This window comes from Pan paniscus, chromosome X, assembly GCF_029289425.2.
Source record: "Pan paniscus chromosome X, NHGRI_mPanPan1-v2.0_pri, whole genome shotgun sequence".
Lineage (NCBI taxonomy): Eukaryota > Metazoa > Chordata > Mammalia > Primates > Hominidae > Pan > Pan paniscus.
Genome location: NC_073272.2, coordinates 107,437,455 through 107,456,615, shown reverse-complemented (window position 1 = coordinate 107,456,615; position 19,161 = coordinate 107,437,455). Strand labels below are relative to the sequence as shown.

Here is a 19,161-nt window from a genome sequence, read left to right as displayed (position 1 = left end):
CTTACTTCAGGTCTTTGATTTTACAGTATGGAGTACGCAGTGCTTGGCAGAGCAGGTGTAGCTGACACACTGGCAAACTGCGCAGCTGAAAGGACCTAAAAGAGATGAGGAAATAAAAAGTAATTTAAAATAAAACTTAAGTAAAAGGCTTATTTGGCTTTTGTTACCTTGCTAGTAGCACTAATTTACCCCTTCCCAAAACCTTGAGACGTATTATCCCATTTTGCAGATAAGGAAATTAGGGCACAAAAAGTAATCTGCTCAAGGTCACATAGGTAGGTACAGAACTGAGGTCATTATTCAGGTCTGACTCCAAAACCATGTTACTATGTGCCAGGCACTGAGGTAAGCACTTTATTTTCACAAATTATCTTATCTGGCCCTTAATCCAATAAGAAGTATTATAATCACCATTTTCCACATGCTCTGAGTCGTCAAGTGACTTGCCCAAGCTAACTTTACAATATAACTGGTTCTTGGTTGTCGGTACTAATAGAAGAATTCATAACAATAATTAAAAACCAGGAAAGCTCAATAGTAAACTCTTACATAGCCAATACGCTTGGGAAAGAAGAATGTTGGGTTAAATTTTTGATAAGAGTTTAAGCCCTCTGATAAAGGCAATAAGGGTTATGGGGGAGGACGCCATCTAAGGTTGACTTTCTGGAAACCCAGAATGAACCAGAAGACCCTTTGTTTCCATCAGTGTTTCAACTTTAAATGTATTGGTCCATTATTTTACTTTATAATATACAACTGGAATAAGGCTGTATATTATATACATATACAGAATTGGTCAAGACCTTGTAGGCAAGGTCTTTCATAATTCTGAGTCCGTTAAACCTCTCTTAAACTAGAGAGGGAAGGAACTAGAGGTCCTTCCCTCTCTAGTTCCAAACACAAATTCTTGTTAATGCCTCCCTCCCTCTCATTTCCCTCAAACACACATACCCCATGCTCATTTCCACCTTTATGCTATTCCCCACACAAGAAATACAACTATAAGGGACACAACTTGAGTTATTTCATTCCTCAAGTGGAGCTTTCTGCTGACCCCTCTCCTCCCAGTCCCCTGCCCCTCAACTGGCCTGAAAACTAAGGGAGAGGCATTATCAATCTTAACCCAAATATTGAGAACAGACTTACAGCATTTTCTAGATAACACAGGTATAAGTCTTCTTTGCTGCTTTAGTCAGTAAGCCAGTAGGACTGTATTTTATGGTATGCAGAGTCCATATTATAAAAGTAACTTACCTAAGCCTCTTTCAACTTCAGCTCATGACCTTCTGTGAAGTTGCAAGCTCTGATGGAAATAACCAGGATTTATAGCAAGATAATACAAGAGTGTACCTCTGCCCCTTACTAACCTGAAGTTCCTTGAGGCCTCAGTGATGAAGTATATTTAGAGGAGAGTGACAACCAATCGAATGTTAACGTTTATACCTTTTTCCAGAATGGTCATTACACCAAAATAGCAGAGTCTTCAACTTGATGACCTTACATGCTCATAACACTTTAGAATTACAAACCACATCCACACAGTGACAATGAATACTAATACACACACACACACACACACACGCACACACACACACACACACACACACACACTGACTACTACAGTGCCCGTTGTTTGGGAAGGATAAAAACTGGAGGAAAGACATGGATATACGCACTGATTAAGTGTTAAGGCTGCTGGCACGAATGTTGAGGCTCACTCTTCCTCCTCAAATCCAAGTAGGTGCTGACACTTCAGAGACACTGACAGGTGACTGTGACTGCTTTTTACACAGAAGGACATAACCAGAATGTCCATTTTTGTATAGGTAGGTTGAAGCAGTATAATTGACTGTAAATCATCAATTATCCTTTTTGCATATTCTTCTTCCTGAATCTCATACAAACAGTGAAACAGGTCCACCGGCTCAATCTGTAACCTAGAAGACTTATCCTTTATTTCTCTCTCAGTCCACTTCAGTAACTCCTCTTGAAGTCCTGGGGAAACTTTTCTTCCAAAAGTAGTTTCCACAGCCTTTCCTTTTCCTTTATGTAAGAGGCCAAATAAGAATTATATCATTAGTGATGAAAAACCTTTTCCATATTGTTGGAACATTTCTTGCCACATTTTCTCTGCTTGATAAAAAAACATCCAGCTATTGTCATTCTTCAGGGCATGGAAGACAGCAGTCAAGAACTCTTGGAAACTGAAGTGAAGGAAAGTGTAGACACTGACAGCTCCTTCAGCCTTTTTCAAAAAGGGACTGAGAAAAGTGCAGTTGGTATCACACACTCCTATCCCATGTCTTCTGAGGTCACTGACTGCAAACAAAACCTGATGATTTTGCAGACCCTCTGCAGCCAAACGGCAAAGACCCCACAGGCAACTTTGTCCCTCCCATACTGAGATACCTGTAAGGGTTTTGAGGCACTTGGAAAAGTAGAATAAATACACATCAGTCATGGTCTGAAGTGACCTCAAGAGAGTCCTGTCACCATCTCCCTGTGACTGCAGGACATTGCATATCATCCAGGAGACGATGGGAAGTGAAGACATAATGTCAAGGTCTTCATTCTCTCAAAGATCATAAAAGACTTTCATTGTTGTATTAGCACCTGAAAACTGGCTCAATAAATATGCTCTCTTTTCGGTATCTGTAAACCATAATATCTCTGCCTGGATAGGTTGTTTTAACAGAGAGTGGAGCTTCTTCATGGCTGTAGGCCGGGCAGTTATCAGGAGGGAGGATTCGGGGAACAGTTTTTTCCTCACAAAACTGCACAAGAGACTCTCTACTGGCCTCCTCTCCTGGGGGTGAACACTAAGATCCTCTTCTTGGTCACCAACAGGGTCCTGCAGCTCAGGAAATCTGTCGAGAATGAGCAGAATCTTCTCTGGATATATGAGAATAGTGTCCAAGATTGGTCCATTTATATTTTGAAAAGTGTTAGTATAAGGTCAGCAGCACTAAGGTTAGCAATATGGCTGATTTCAATGCAGTTGACGTAGATGAGATAGTCACACCTGCCTGGAGTAACCGTTCCTGCTGCCCAGTCAAACATGAACTTGTGCACCACAGCTGTTTTCCCAGTCCCAGCACATGCCTGAAGCACCACAGTTCGGGGTGAGCTGGAGCCCTCTTCATTAGAATCAAATACATGTTCTATGTCAATAAAATGATCTTGTTGAGGAATTCCATATGGTGTCTCTTCTGATATACCATGGTCTTTTACAAGAAGCAGTCGTGACTCTATATGCTTGCCATGCTGATAACATTTATCAACTCCTATCTTTAGGTATTTTTCTTTTAGATGTTTTCTGAATACTTCCTGGTAATCTAACATGGTGACAGCAAGAGTTAGTAATTATAGAATCCTAGACAACAACTGTAACTAGTACCTCCATCACCACCATCTCCACTTAGATGTCTCAAAGGATCCTCAACTTTACATGTCTAAACCCGAGTTCTTGATTTTTATACTCTTCTGTCCCTGCCAAAAAACCCTCTCCAGGCATCTCATCTCAGTTAAGTGGTGCTATCCAGTTGCTCAGAAAAATGTTATGAGTATTTTTCCTTCAATCCTCTATATCCAATCAATTAGCAAGGCCTAACATTTATATTTTCAAAATAAGCCTCAAATCCATTTATTTACCAATATATCCTCAAATACCTCCCAAGTCCAGGGCACTGTCACCTCTTTCCTAGACTGGCCAAATAGCATCCTACTAATCTATTCTTGCCCATCTACTGGTTCCTTCCTATGCAGCAGCCAAAACAGTCTTCTACAGATACCAATTAGATCATGTCACTTCCCTGCCCAAAATCCTTCAAGAGCTTTTCATTGTTCTTGCTATAAAATCCAAAATCCTCATCCTACGAGGTGTTCTCATGATCTGGGCCCTCTCTACCTCCCCTCCCTAGCCTCATTTTTTATCATTCTCCTTTTCGCTCTCTACGTTAGAGCCACACTGGCCTACTTTCAGTTCTCAAAAATGCCATGTTCTCTCCTACTTCAGAGACTTTGCGCTAGCTAATCTTTCCACCTGGAACATTCTTCCTCCTGCTCTTCCCATGAAAAGCTCTTTTTCATCCTTCTGATATCAAATATTACTTCCTAGAATTCCTAGGATTGCTTCCTAGAATTCCTAGGATTTGTTTGACCACCCAATTTAAAGGAGATCCTCTCTACTATTTCCCTTCGCAGCACCATATATATATATTTTTTTTTGAGATGGAGTCTTGCTCTGTTGCCCAGGCTGGAGTGCAGTGGCGCGATCTCGGCTCACTGCAAGCTCCACCTCCCAGGTTCACACCATTCTCCTGCCTCAGCCTCCCAAGTAGCTAGGACTACAGGCGCCCGCTACCACGCCTGGCTAATTTTTTTTCTATTTTTAGTAGAGACATGGTTTCACCGCCAGCACCATATTTTTACCTTTATAGCTCTTATTACAATTTATAACTGTCTTGTTCATTTACTTTTTCACTGTCTTTTCTACTGTACAATAATACACATGAAGACAGGGGCCTTATCTGTCTATCTCCTTTACAATAAGTACCCTGAGTACCTGGCACTGAGCCCAGCACATAACACACACTCAATAAATATTTATTGAATATGGCTATAAATGCTTTTGGATTACAAACAAGTTATTTATTATTGCCTATTCTGTGACAGATACTGTTAGGACCTTTATGTACATTTCTGATTTAATTCTCACAATAATCCCATGAAGTAGGTATTACCTACATTTGATAGTTGAGGAAATAGAAACTTATAATCAGGGCCACCTTCATGAGTGTGCAGTCTGTGCAGTCACACAGGTCTCCATGCTGAGAAGGATGTATACTTGGTTTAATGCTCTGCTATTGCTGTCTTGAAATTCTTAATATTTGACAAAGAGGTTTTGCATTTTCATTTTGTACTGTATCCCACAAATTATGTAGCCAGTGCTGCTTTACATAGCTTTAGGTAATTTGTCCAATGCTAGTAAGTGACATCAAGTACAAACTTACGTTAAGTGAATGTCTATGCCAGTATTTCCCAAATCACGGTTCCCTGGAAAACTGTCTGCAAGACATTAATAAGTTGAGGGGAGTGCACCCTGTAGTCTCTTAGAGTTTCTCAATGCTTATTAGCATATGAAAGGCTCTTGTACTAGCATATGAAACATTCTTTAACTCTCCTACAGTTGAAAAAGGCTGTTTAACTGTGTTTAACCCAAAGTTTTCTGGTCTTAAATGACTACAGAACCCTTTTCTAACAGCAAAGTTATTAATTATTGCATAACTGTTCCTAGAACTCAGTTTGGGGAACGCTAATAGAGATAACGGTTGGCAAACATTTTCTGTAAAATTTCTTAAATATTTTAGGCTTTTTGGTCTCTGTTGCAATTGCTCAACTCTGCCATCTTACTGTGAAAGTAGCCATAGATAATATGTAAACAAATAGCTGTATTCCAATAAAGCTTTATTTACAAAAATAGGCAACTGGTTGGGTTTGACTCACTAGCTATAGTTTGCTGGCCCTGATCTAGATAATTCCAGAAGAGGACTGGCCTTTTCTCAGAATAAAATTTTCTACATCTAGCTCTTGACCACCACCACCAGTGGTCCTCCCAGTATTTGAATAGGTATTTGAATATATTCTATATGATATAGAAGCCCTATTTGTTGTGACAGTTTGGGGCTTTATAGTTGCCAAAAAAGCAATGATTGTTGCCCCAGTGAATAAGAGGGAAAAATTAGAGAGGAGCAGGGCGGGGTAGGGATGGGTAGTTGGGTTCTTGGAAAATACTATTCTCAAAACAGAAAAAGAGAGTAAAATAGAAAAGACATCTACCTGTAAGCTCTTTACATGAAAACGAAGCCAGAGAATTTGAAGCAACTGTGGAAGAAAGAGTTAAAGTTAGGAGTAGCACAAATACACCTTTATACCAAAACCTGAAATGCACAGAAATTTTGCCACACTGTAACAGCCATTCATGCTGCTCCCCAAACAGAAATACAACAAAGGAAGTAAATCATCTCACATCTTTTCTAACTTACCCACAAAGGTATTTTATAGCTAATACGCAACATAAAATAAAACATAAGAATTTCCCAGCTGGGCACAGTGGCTCACACCTGTAATCCCAGCGCTTTGGGAGTCTAAGGTGGGAGGATCACTTGAGCCCAGGAGTTTGAGACCAGCCTGGGCAACATAGGGAGGCCTTGTCTCTATGGAAAGTAAAAAATTAGCCAAGTATAGTGATGTGCACTTGTGTTCCCAGATACTTGGGAGGCTGAGTCAGGAGGATCACTTGAGTCTGGGAGGTCAAGGCTGTAGTGAACTGTGATTGCATGACTGCACTCTAGCCTGACTGACAGAGTGAGTTCCTATCTCTTAAAAAAAAGAATTTCCCTTATGCATATATTTAGCTGTGGATATTTTAATTTATATCATCAATAAGGAAAATTTTAGGCATGAGCTTAAAGATTCATACATTATTTGAAGCGATTGTTTTCTGCTATTTTCTTTCCACTGAATATTACCCTCTTGCTTCTGTTGTGGCTTCCGTTGAGCCTAACTTGCTAATGGGAAAGAACAGGGCTTTGCTGAATATTAATTTGATAGATATATAAGATATATATGATGATCTACATTCAAATACATATTTTACACACACTCAATCCAGATACTTTACATATAGATATATAAATAATACACAAGCACACACACAACTCCACATTCCTATAATTGTTTACTTCTTGCACACTTTTAAAAGCAAGAGTAAGATTTAGAGTGGAGAAGTTGTGACTAGATGGGTGCTAACAGGTGAATGGGAAGAAGCAGGGTGTGGACGGGCAGACATTAGACTGTCACAGAAATGAGCAGGCAAGTGAGTGGTCTGTTGAGAATAACTGGTTTCTGTTCCCCACAACTAAACATTCCTTGGATTTCAGGAATCAGCCACAAGAGGCAGGACTCCAGCAATCTTCACTCTTTGTTCCTCTGTGCTGTCTCCTGTGAAAAGCTGTGGTTACATTAAAGGAAGAGACTTGGAGTCTTTTATAATTGTAAATGTTTGGGGGATTATGGAAAACAACAGAAACCACAGTTGCCTCTTCTCTGTCTTTCTTTATCCTTATTTTAGGCAACACAAAAATTGTGGAGACAGTTTCAAGAGATTAATGGGTAAATACTGTATCCAAGTAATTCACATCTAACAAAATTTTAAAGTTTCAGAAGAATCTCAAAGGGTATGAGTAAAAGAAACAGGAGAAAGAGAATGAATAGACTTACCTAGTATATACCCTTTCTTATTTCATTCAGTTACTCACCATTCTCTCCAGACAATAAACTCCAGGTACAAGCAAGTTCCATATATTTTCTTTTCTTCTGATTGTTCATCCTGGCAAATCAAGAAGACTGTAATCCAGAACAGCAATGGTGACTATAAGGCCTAGTGGATGCTCAGAGTAAAAAAGTAACTCAAGAAATACTCTTCATTCAAGGCATTAGAGAGCTGGAGAAAAGAGAAGGCCCAATAACCAAGCAGACAGCTGAGGTAGCACCCTGGGGAATCACATGAAGACAGACCAAAACTAACAGTCTTCAACTTGAAGAGAAAAAAAAGCTGAAAGAGGATAGAATGTGTATAAAGTTTTGAAGGGTACAAATATGGAGAATGTCAAATTGGGCTCTGAATTGAGTCACTAAGAGAAGTATAGGAATTAGGTAGCATACTTCTAATGTCTGAGATCAAGAGAAGTAAGAATGATGATGTCCTTCCACAACATATTTTTGGTGCCATCAATAAAGGGAGAATTCTAAGACTACAGATTGGAATACTGTGGTATAAGAGAAATAATCTAAAGAATCAGAAGACCTGGGTCCTAGCTCCATTTCTATCCATCCATGGACCTCGAATAAGATTCTTCTCCTTTCTGGGAGAATGGTCTGCTTTACTATTTTCAAAATGGTTCAAGGAATGTTAGACCAGGTTTCTTTCCAGGTTTGACACTGTAAGATCAGTAGTTCTCAGTCTTAGCTACACATTAGAATCTTGAAATATTACTTACCATCTTCTAATATATTTGATAATTTACTTATGTATTAGGCTTATTGTTCTTTGTTAGTCTTTCCCACCTAAATTGAATTACTGGCCCCTTTCTCAACCTTTGTCATGAACTTTGCAAATCCGCACACAAAAAACTGGAGCTTATTTTCCTACCTCCTGTCTTTGAGCTCAGTCATGAGACTTTGGTTAATGGAGTGAAACCAGAGTTGGACATGTCATCTCTTATGATTCATGAAAGAAGCCACAGAGAAACGAGACCCAGCTAGTTCACTGGTCTAAGGAGGATGAGAAATACATGAAGCAGAGCCACCATAGCTTACCCACAGTACTGCGGCAAGGAAAGTACAGTGACCCCAGCCTGAATAAAGTTACCCAACAGAGCCCTCTTTAATCATCTGAGTCCCAGCTGGCCTCCAGATCTGTGAAGATAAATGCTTAATAAGTGATTAATTTTTCATGCCACGGAAATTTTGTGGTTATTGTTACACATCACTGTGGCAATAGCTAACTGATACATCCTGCTAGAATGTAAATGCCTAGAAAGTGTTTGACACAGAGTAGACATTCACTAAATATTTATCAAATAAATTGAATGAGTGAATAGCTTTTTAAAAAACCCAATGACACTGACTTCCACAATGGTTGAACTAGTTTACAGTCCCACCAACAGTGTAAAAGTGTTCCTATTTCTCCACATCCTCTCCAGCACCTGTTGTTTCCTGACTTTTTAATGATTGCCATTCTAACAGGTGTGAGATGATATCTCATTGTGGTTTTGATTTGCATTTCTCTGATGGCCAGTGATGGTGAGCATTTTTTCATGTGTTTTTTGGCTGCATAAATGTCTTCTTTTGAGAAGTGTCTGTTCATGTACTTCGCCCACTTTTTGATGGGGTTGTTTGTTTTTTTCTTGTAAATTTGTTTGAGTTCATTGTAGATTCTGGGTATTAGCCCTTTGTCAGATGAGTAGATTGCAAAAATTTTCTCCCATTTTGTGGGTTGCCTGTTCACTCTGATGGTAGTTTCTTTTTCTGTGCAGAAGCTCTTTAGTTTAATTAGATCCCATTTGTCAATTTTGGCTTTCGTTGCCATTGCTTTTGGTGTTTTAGACATGAAGTCTTTGCCCATGCCTATGTCCTGAATGGTAATTCCTAGGTTTTCTTCTAGGGTTTTTATGGTTTTAGGTCTAACATGTAAGTCTTTAATCCATCTTGAATTTATTTTTGTACAAGGTGTAAGGAAGGGATCCAGTTTCAGCTTTCTACATATGGCTAGCCAGTTTTCCCAGCACCATTTATTAAATATGGAATCCTTTCCCCATTGCTTGTTTTTCTCAGGTTTGTCAAAGGTCAGATAGTTGTAGATATGCGGCGTCATTTCTGAGGGCTCTGTTCTATTCCATTGATCTATCTCTCTGTTTTGGTACCAGTACCATGCTGTTTTGGTTACTGTAGGCTTGTAGTATAGTTTGAAGTCAGGTAGCGTGATGCCTCCAGCTTTGTTCTTTTGGCTTAGGATTGACTTGGCGATGCGGGCTCTTTTTTGGTCCCATATGAACTTTAAAGTAGTTTTTTCCAATTCTGTGAAGAAAGTCATTGGTAGCTTGATGGGGATGGCATTGGATCTATAAATTACCTTGGGCAGTATGGCCATTTTCACGATATTGATTCTTCCTACCCATGAGCATGGAATGTTCTTCCATTTGTTTGTATCCTCTTTTATTTCATTGAGCAGTGGTTTGTAGTTCTCCTTGAAGAGGTCCTTCACGTCCCTTGTAAGGTGGATTCCTAGGTATTTTATTCTCTTTGAAGCAATTGTGAATGGGAGTTCCCCAAAGGAATATAAATCATGCTGCTATAAAGACACATGCACACATATGTTTATTGCAGCACTATTCACAATAGCAAAGACTTGGAATCAACCCAAATGTCCAACAATGATAGACTGGATTAAGAAAATGTGGCACATATACACCATGGAATACTATGCAGCCATAAAAAATGATGACTTCATGTCCTTTGTAGGGACATGGATGAAATTTGAAATCATCATTCTCAGTAAACTATCGCAAGAACAAAAAACCAAACACCGCATATTCTCACTCATAGGTGGGAATTGAACAATGAGAACACATGGACACAGGAAGGGGAACATCACACTCTGGGGACGGTTGTGGGGTGGGGGGGAGGGGGAGGCATAGCATTGGGAGATATACCTAATGCTAAATGATGAGTTAATGGGTGCAGCACACCAGCATGGCACATGTATACATATGTAACTAACCTGCACATTGTGCACATGTACCCTAAAACTTAAAGTATAATAATAAAAAATAAAAAAAACCCAATGACTTGTCCACATTACTGTTAAATTATATCAGAATCTTTGATGATGAGGCTCAGCATCATTTTTTTAAAACTTTGCAGGTGATTCTAGTACAAAGCCAGAGAAGAGAGCCACTCTTATAAGATTTGGTTATCTTTGTTAGAGAAAAGTGCGTGTTGGTGAAACATATAAGCCTTAGAATCAAGCAAATGTCTTCAAGTACTGACTCTACCACTTACTGACTGTGTGACAACCAGGAAATTAATATTTCCAGGTCTTAGTTTTATCAGTTAGGTAGGGATAATGACGGTACTTTCTGTATAAGGTTTTATTAAGATTAAATGAGATAATGTAAAATATTCAGCACATTGCATGCTACACAGTAGGGGCTCAAGAATCCTAAACCATAGCTAATGTTTGTGTTGCTGTATCATCTTATATAGAGTAGAAATTTTTTAAAATTCTGGTAGACCTTACGTAAGTCCCATTTCTACCCTTTTTAGCAACATGACCTTGAGTAAATTACTTAAACTCTCTGAGATTTCGGTAACCAAACTGTAAAATGTGGTTGATAATAATACCTACCTCATTAATTTGTTGTGAGGATTAAATAAGATGATACTCATAAAACACTCAACACAGGCCCTGGTTCAATATAAATGATAAATGTTACAGAAAAAATAAGATGGCATTTATTGTAACTTTGACAGAAAGATGTTACATTCCATTAAAATCTTCACATAACACGTTCATTCTTATGAAATGGAATGTTCTCAGCACAGTGTTATAGTCTCACACCCTACACTCTTCCCAATCTCTAGGAATATTTTTTTGCACTCCCCAAAATAGGAACAATCCTCCAGCTACAATTACTGTGTAGTAAGTGCTCCTGCCCTTGGGCAACAGAGCTGGAGGGCTGTATGGCCTCTCACTCTCTTTCTGGGCAATCTACACCATGCCCATTATTTCAGTTATCTTTATGATTCCCAATCGTTTATCCTAGTCTAGCCCTCTCCTCTGAGATTCAGACTTATATATTTAAAGGTTTACTCAACATCTCCACTTGGATGTTGACACCTTGCTTTTTTGTCTCCTTTGGTAACTATTGCTTGGTTTGTCCAGCATTCTTTCACTAACCTTGTTCTGATGAAAGTTCCCATCCCTCTTAGTGAAATAATCAGATTCCCCATCCTTGAATTTTTTAACCTGACTGGGGACTATAGAGACTGAGGTTCTGCTACCTAAATGTCTCGAGCTTGATGGTTCCTGACCTCCCTGAGGCCTTGTTTTTCAGCATGTCAATTTACATTTCAGTAATTCCAATATCCTTCTAAATATTCCTTTTTGTTTAAGTTATGCAAAATCAATTGCTGTGGTCTGCAACTAAAGAATTCTGATTTAAAAATTATACCACAGAGCCAGTTACAATCACCAGACCTTTGGAGGGAATTATGAGGGGCATTTTATAACCGGTTATTAGTCTCGGCTAGACTAAAGGCTGTGAGGTGGCCCGAATTCCAGGATAGGAAAATAGTATCCATTATTCTAGGATTTCCACCGATACATATCAGATATTTATACAAAGTACTAAAAGGTACCCTCTTCAAGAAGACAAATCATGCTGAGATGTGTCCTCTAAGTAGTTGAACTACAAAATGGTGAAATGGCGCTCTCTTCTCTTGGATGGGGCAGGACCAAACTAGGATATACAAGTTAGAGAGCAGAGTATGAGTTAATTGCAGTCCCCATTCACACTCTTGGTCCTGTGCCTTTTAAGTCAACAAACTGAAAAACTTTATATGGTGACTCTACATGGTATGCATGCAGCCAAAAATAGGGGAAAGAAATGCTACAATTTTTTCCAACCTTTATTAAGATATAGCTGAAAAATAAAAATTGTGTATATTTAAGATGTACAATGTGATGATTTGATATATATACATACACATTGTGAAATGATTACCACAATCAAGCTAATTAGCACATCCATCACCTCACATGATTACCATTTGATATGGTTTGGATGTTTGTCCCCTCCAAATCTCATGTTGAAAGGTAATCAGCAGTGTTGGAGGTGGGGCCAGGTGGGAGGTGTTTGGATCATGGAGGTGGATCCCTCATGAATGGCTTAGGTCCATCCCCTTGGTGATAAATTAGTTCTTGCTCTGAGTTCACATGAGATCTGGTTATTCAAAAGAGTGTGGCACCTCCCCCTGTCTTCCTCTGGTTTTCGCCATTTGATGAGCTTGCTCCCCCTTCTCCTTCTGCCATGATTAGAAGCTTCCTGAGGCCCTCATCAGAAGCAGATGCTGGCATCATGCTTCCTGTACAGCCTGCAGAACCAGGAGCCAATTAAACCACTTTTCTTTACAAACTACCCAGCCTCAGGTATTTCTTTACAGCAATGCAAGAACGAACTGATATAGAAAACTGGTACTAAGGTTGGGGTATTAATATGAAGTTACCTGAAAATGGGGAAGCAGCTTTGGAACTGGGTAATGGGCAGATGCTAGAAGAGTTTGGAGGTCTCAGAAGACAGGGAAAACGAGGGAAAGTTGGGAACTTCTTAGAGACTGGTTAAGTGGTTGTAACAAAAATGCTGATAGAAATATGGACAGTGAAAGCCAGGCTGATGAGGTCTTAGATGGAAATGAGGAAGTTATTGGGAACTGGAGGAAAGACCACCCTTGTTATGCCTTATCAAAGAGCTTGGCTGCATTATGTCCAGGTCCTAAGGAACCGTGGAAGGTTGAACTTAAAAGTGAGGACTTAGGGTACTGGTGGAAGAAACTTCTAAGCAGCAAAGCATTCAAGAAGTGGTGTGGCTGTTTCTAACAACCTATGATCCAATATGGGAGCAATGGAATGACTTAAGGTTGGGACTCACATTTAAAAGCAAAGTCCAAATGTTTAGAAAATGTGCAGCCTGGCCCTGTGGCAGAGAAAGAAAAGTATTTTCAGGGGAAGAATCCAAGCAGGCTTCACAGCAACCACTTGCTAGAGAGATTAGCATGACTCAAAAGAGAGCCAAGTGGTAATATCCAACACAATGGGGAAAAGGCCTCAAAGGCATTTTAGAAGTCTTTGGGACAGCACCTCCCATCACAGTCCCAGAGGCTTAGTAGGAAATAATGGTTTAGGGGGCCAGGCCTGGGGCACCACTGGTTTGTGCAGCCTCAGGACACTTCACCACCCATCCAAGCCCCTCTAGCACCAGCTCAAAGGGCCCCAAGTACAGCTCCAGCCACTGCTTCGGAAGGTACAAGCCATAAGCCTTGGCAGCTTCTATGTAGTTTTAAGTCAGCCTAGGTGACAGGGTGAGATCCTGTGTTTAAAAAAAAACAAAGAATGAAGTACTGATACATGTTACACGCAGGTGATCCTTGAAAACTTTATGCTAAGTGACAAAAGCCAGAAGCAAAATGCCACATATTGTGAAATTCCATTTATATGAAATATCCAGAATAGGCAAATCCATATAATCAGAAAGTAGATTCATGGTTGCCAGAGGCTGCAGTGGGGGAAGGAAGAATTGCTAGTGATTGCTAACAGGTATAGGGTTTCTGTTTGGGGTGTTGAAAATATTTTGGAACTAGATAGTTGTAATAGTTCCACAGCATTGTGAATATACTAATATCACAAAAAAGTACACTTCAAAAAAGAGGTAAATTTTATGGTATGTGAATAGAATCAAACAATATCAAATAAATAAAATCCATAAAAATGCAATTATAAAAGAAAATGGGAAAGTGGAAACAACCCAAATGTCCATCAGTGGAGGAATGGATAAATAAAATGTGGTCTATACATATAATAGGCTATTATTCAGCCTTAAAAAGAAGGAAATTCTGACACATGCTGCAACATAGATAAACCTAGAAGACACTATGCTAAGTGAAATAATCCAGACATAAAATTGCAAATATTGTGTGTTTACACTGATATAAGTTACCTAAAGTAGTGAAATTGAGAGACAGAAAGTTACGAGGGGCTTGAGGAAAAGGGTAATATGGAGTAAGTGTTTAATAGTTGTGAACTTTCAGTTTGAGAATGGAGTAATTGTTTAATAGTTGTGAACTTTCAGCTTGAGAATGAAAAGGTTCTGGAAATGGATGGTGGTGATGATTGAACAACAATGTAAATTTACTTAATCCCAGTGAACTCTACACTTAAAAATGGTAAAAATGTCAAATTTTATGTTATGTATATTTTACCACAATAACAATAATAGGCAATTGAAAAAGAAATGAAAAAAAAATCACATTTATAATAGCCAAAAGTAAAATTAAATACCTGGAATTAACCAAAGAAGTGAAATATCTTTACAATGAAAACTATAAACGCTGATGAAAGAAATTGAAGAGGACACCAAAAAAGGAGAAAATATTCCATGTTCATGGATTGGAAGAATCACTATTGTTAAAATGCCCATATTACCCAAAGCAATCTACAGATACAACACAATCCCTATCAAAATACCAATTACATTCTGCACAGAAATAGAAAAAACAAACCTAAAATTTATATGGAGTCATAAAAGACCCAGAATAGCCAAAGTTACACTGAACAAAAAGAATAACACTGGAGGAATCATATTACCTAACTTCAAATTACACTACAGAGCTATAGTAACCAAAAGGGCATGGTACTGGCAAAAAAACAAAAAAACAAAAAAACAAAAAAAAACAACAAAAAAAACAGACACATAGACCAATGGAACAGAATAGAGAACCCAGAAAAATATCCATTCACCTACAATGAACTCATTTTCAACAAAGATGCCAAGAATATACATTGGGGAAGACAGTCTCTTCAATACATAGTGCTGGGAAAACTGGATATTCATATGCAAAAAAATGAAACTTGATTCCTATCTCTTGCTTTATACAAAAATAAAATCGAAATCAATTAAAGAATTAAATCTAAGACTTCAAACTATGAAAACACTAAAATAAAACACTGGGGAAACTGTTCAGGACATTGGTCTGGGCAAAAAATTTCTTGAGTAATACCCCACAAGCACAGGCAACCAAAGCAAAAATAGGCAAATGGGATCACATCAAGTTAAAAAGCTTCTGCACAGCAAAGGAAACAACGAAGTGAAGATACAACCCACAGAATGAAAAAGAATATCTGCAAACTATTTATCTGACAAGGGATTAATATGCAAAATGTACAAGGAGCTGAAACAATAGGAAAAAAATCAAATAATCTGATTTTAAAATGGCTAAAAGATCTGAATAGACATTTTTCAAAAGAAAACATACAAATGGCAAATAGACATATGAAAAGGTGCTCAACATCACTGATCATCAGAGAAATGCACATCAAAACTACAATGAGATATCATTTCACCTCCACTAAAATGACTTCTGTCCAAAAGACAGGCAATAGCAAGTGCTGGAGAGGATGTGGAGAAAAGGGAATCCTCGTACACTGTCGATGGGAATGTAAATTAGTACCACTAACAAAAACAGTTTGGAGGTTCCTCAAAAGTTAAAAATAGAGCTACCATATGATCTAGCAATCCAACTGCTTGGTATATACCCAAAAGAAAGGAAATCAGTATATCAAAGTGATATCTGTACTCTCATGTTTATTGCAGCACTGTTCACAACAGCCAAGATTTGGAAGCAACATTAAGTGTCCATCAACAGAAAAATGGATAAAGAAAATGTACATATCACAATGTAGTACTACTATTCAGCCATGAAAAAGAAAAGAGATCCTGTCATGTGCAACAACATGGATGGAATGGGAGGTCATTATGTTAAATGAAATAAGCCAGACACAGAAAGACAAACATCACATGTTCTCATTTACTATGGGATCTAAAAATTAAAACAATTGAATTCATGGAGATAGAGGGCAGAAGAATGGTTACCAGAGTCTGGGAAGTGAAGGTGGTTAATGGGTACAAAAAAATTGATAGAATGAATAAGATCTAGTATTTGATAGCACAACAGGCTGACTATAGTCAATAGCAATTTAATTATACTTTTTAAAATAACTAAAAGAGTATAATTGGATTGTTTGTAACACAAAGGGTAAATGCTTGAGGTAATGAGTACCCTATTTAATCTGATGTGATTATTAAGCATTGCATGCCAGTATCAAAATATCTCATGTGCCTGATAAAAATATACACCTACTATGTACTTGCAAAAATTAAACATTAAGAAAAACAAATAAAAAATAAAAACAATTAAGATGAAATTAATAATTACTGAAATAGAAAACAAACAATAATAGAACCATGGAGTAGATCGATAAGAGGAAATAATATTTATTTGAAAAGATTAATAGAATACAAAAGTTTTTGGCAAGTATGATTTCAAAAATAAAGAAGGCACAAATTAACATTAAAAAATGAAAGGGTATAATGTGGGTCGGCCTGATACTATCAATTGAAGGCTTTAATGGAACAAAGACTAATCTCCCCCAAGCAAGAAGGAATTTTGGAGTACAGACAAGATGGCCAAATAGGAACAGCTCCGGTCTGCAGCTACCAGCGAGACCAATGCAGAAGGCAGGTGATTTCTGCATTTCCAACTGAGGTACTCAGTTCATCTCATTGGGACTGGTTAGGCAGTGGATGCAGCCCACAGAGTGCAAGCAAAAACAGGGTGGGGCATCACCTCACCCAGGAAATGCAAGAATCCAGGGGACCTCCGTTCCCCAGCCAAGGGAAGCCATGAGGAACTGTGCTACCCGGCCCGGATACTACTTTTTTTCCCCATGGTTTTTGCAACCTGCAGATCAGGAGAGTCCCTCATGTGCCTACACCACCAGGACCCTGGGTTTCAAGCACAGCTGTTTGGGCAGACACCAAGCTAGCTGCAGGAGTTTTTCCATATCCCAGTGGCGCCTGGAACCTCAGTGAGACAGAACCATTCACTCCCCTGTAAAGGGGGCTGAAGCCAGGGAGCCAAGTGGTCTCTCTCAGTGGGTCCCACTCCCATGGAACCCAGCAAGCTAAGAACCACTGGCTTGAAATTCTCGCAGCTGGCACAGCAGTCTGAAGTCAACCTGGGACAATCTAGCTTGGTGCAGGGAGGGGTGTCCGCCATTACTGAGGCTTTAGTATTCAGTTTTCCGCTGACACTGCTAAGGAGGCTGGGGGGTTTGGGCTGGGTGGAATTTACCACAATGTGGCAAAGTGGCTGTGGCCAGACTGCTTCTCTAGATTCCTCCTCATGGGGCAGAGCATCTCTAAAGTAAAGGCAACAGCCCCAGTAAGGGGCTCATAGATAAAACTCCTATCTCCCTAGGACAGAGCACCTGAGGGAAGGGGTGGATGTGGGCACATTTTCAGCGGACTTAAACTTTCCTGCCTGCCGGCTCTGAAGAGAGCAGCTGATCCTGACGAGGATTCTCCCAGCACAGCACTCGAGCTCTGCTAAGGGACAGAACTGCCTCCTGAAGTGGGTCCCTGATGCCCATGCCTCCTGACTGGGAGGGACCGCCCAACAGGGGTCAACAGACACCTCATACAGGAGAGCTCTGGCTGGCATCAGGCCTGTGTCCCTCTGGGACGAAGCTTCCAGAGGAAGAAGTAGGCAGCAATCTTTGCTGTTCTGTGGCCTCCACTGGTGATACTGCTGTTCTGCAGCCTCCACTGGTGATACCCAGTTGAAGAGGGTCTGAAGTGGACCTCCCACAAACTGCAGCAGACCTGCAGAAGAGAGGCCTGACTGTGAGAAGAAAAACTAACAAACAGAAAGCAAAAGCATCAACATCAACAAAAAGGACCCCCACACAAAAATCCCATCCAAAGATTATCAATCTCAAAGATCAAAGGTAGAAAAATCCACAAAGATGAGGAAAAACTGGCGAAAAATGCTGAAAATTCCAGAAACCAGAATGCCTCTTCTCCTCCAAATGATCACAACTCCTCTCTAGCAAGGGCACAAAACTGGATGGAGAATGAGATTGACAAACTGACAGAAGTAGGCTTCAGAAGGTGGGTAATAACAAACTCCTCTGAGCTAAAGGAGCACGATCTAACCCAATGCTAAGCTAAAAACCTTGATAAAATGTTACAGGAATTGCTAACAAGAATAACCAGTTTCGAGAAGACCATAAATGATCTGATGGAGCTGAAAAACACAGCATGAGAACTTCGTGAAGCATACACAAGTATCAATAGCTGAATCAATCAAGCAGAAGAGAGGATATCAGAGATTGAGGATCAACTTACTGAAATAAGGAGTGAAGACAAGATTAAAGAAAAAAGAATGAAAAAGAACAAACAAAACCTCCAAGAAATATGGGACTATGTGAAAAGACCAAACCTACGATTGATTGGGGTCTCTGAAACTGATGGGGAAAATGGAACCAAGTTGGAAAACACACTTCAGGATATGATCCTGGAGAACTTCCCCCACCTAGCAAGACAGGCCAACATTCAAATTCAGGAAATACAGAGAACACTATTAAGATACTCTTCGAGAAGAGCAATCCCAGACACATAATCATCAGATTCCCCAAGGTTGAAATGAAGGAAAAAATGTTAAGGGCAGCCAGAGAGAAAGATCAGGTTACCTACAAAGGGAAGCCCATCAGACTAACAGCTGATCTCTCTGCAGAAACTCTACAAGCCAGAAGAGAGTGGGGGCCAATATTCAACATTCTTAAAGAAAATAATTTTCAACCCAGAATTTCGTATCCAGCCAAACTAAGCTTCATAAATGAAGGAGAAATAAAATCCTTTACAGACAAGCAAATGCTGAGAGATTTTGTCACCACCAGGCCTGCCCTAAAAGAGCTCCTGAAGG

The 19,161-nt window shown here is 39.4% G+C and overlaps 1 long non-coding RNA gene across 1 annotated transcript in view; it reads right to left on the bottom strand.

Moving 5' to 3' along the window:
- Positions 1-19,161, bottom strand: part of LOC134729792 (uncharacterized) — a 52,050-nt gene that overhangs the window by 9,980 nt on the left and 22,909 nt on the right. Inside the window, exons 4-7 of the long non-coding RNA XR_010111222.1 lie at positions 7,320-7,390; positions 5,839-5,883; positions 1,677-3,335; positions 6-95 (exon numbers count right to left, since the gene is read on the bottom strand). This is a non-coding gene — a long non-coding RNA (uncharacterized LOC134729792). The remainder of the gene's footprint in view (positions 1-5; positions 96-1,676; positions 3,336-5,838; positions 5,884-7,319; positions 7,391-19,161) is intronic.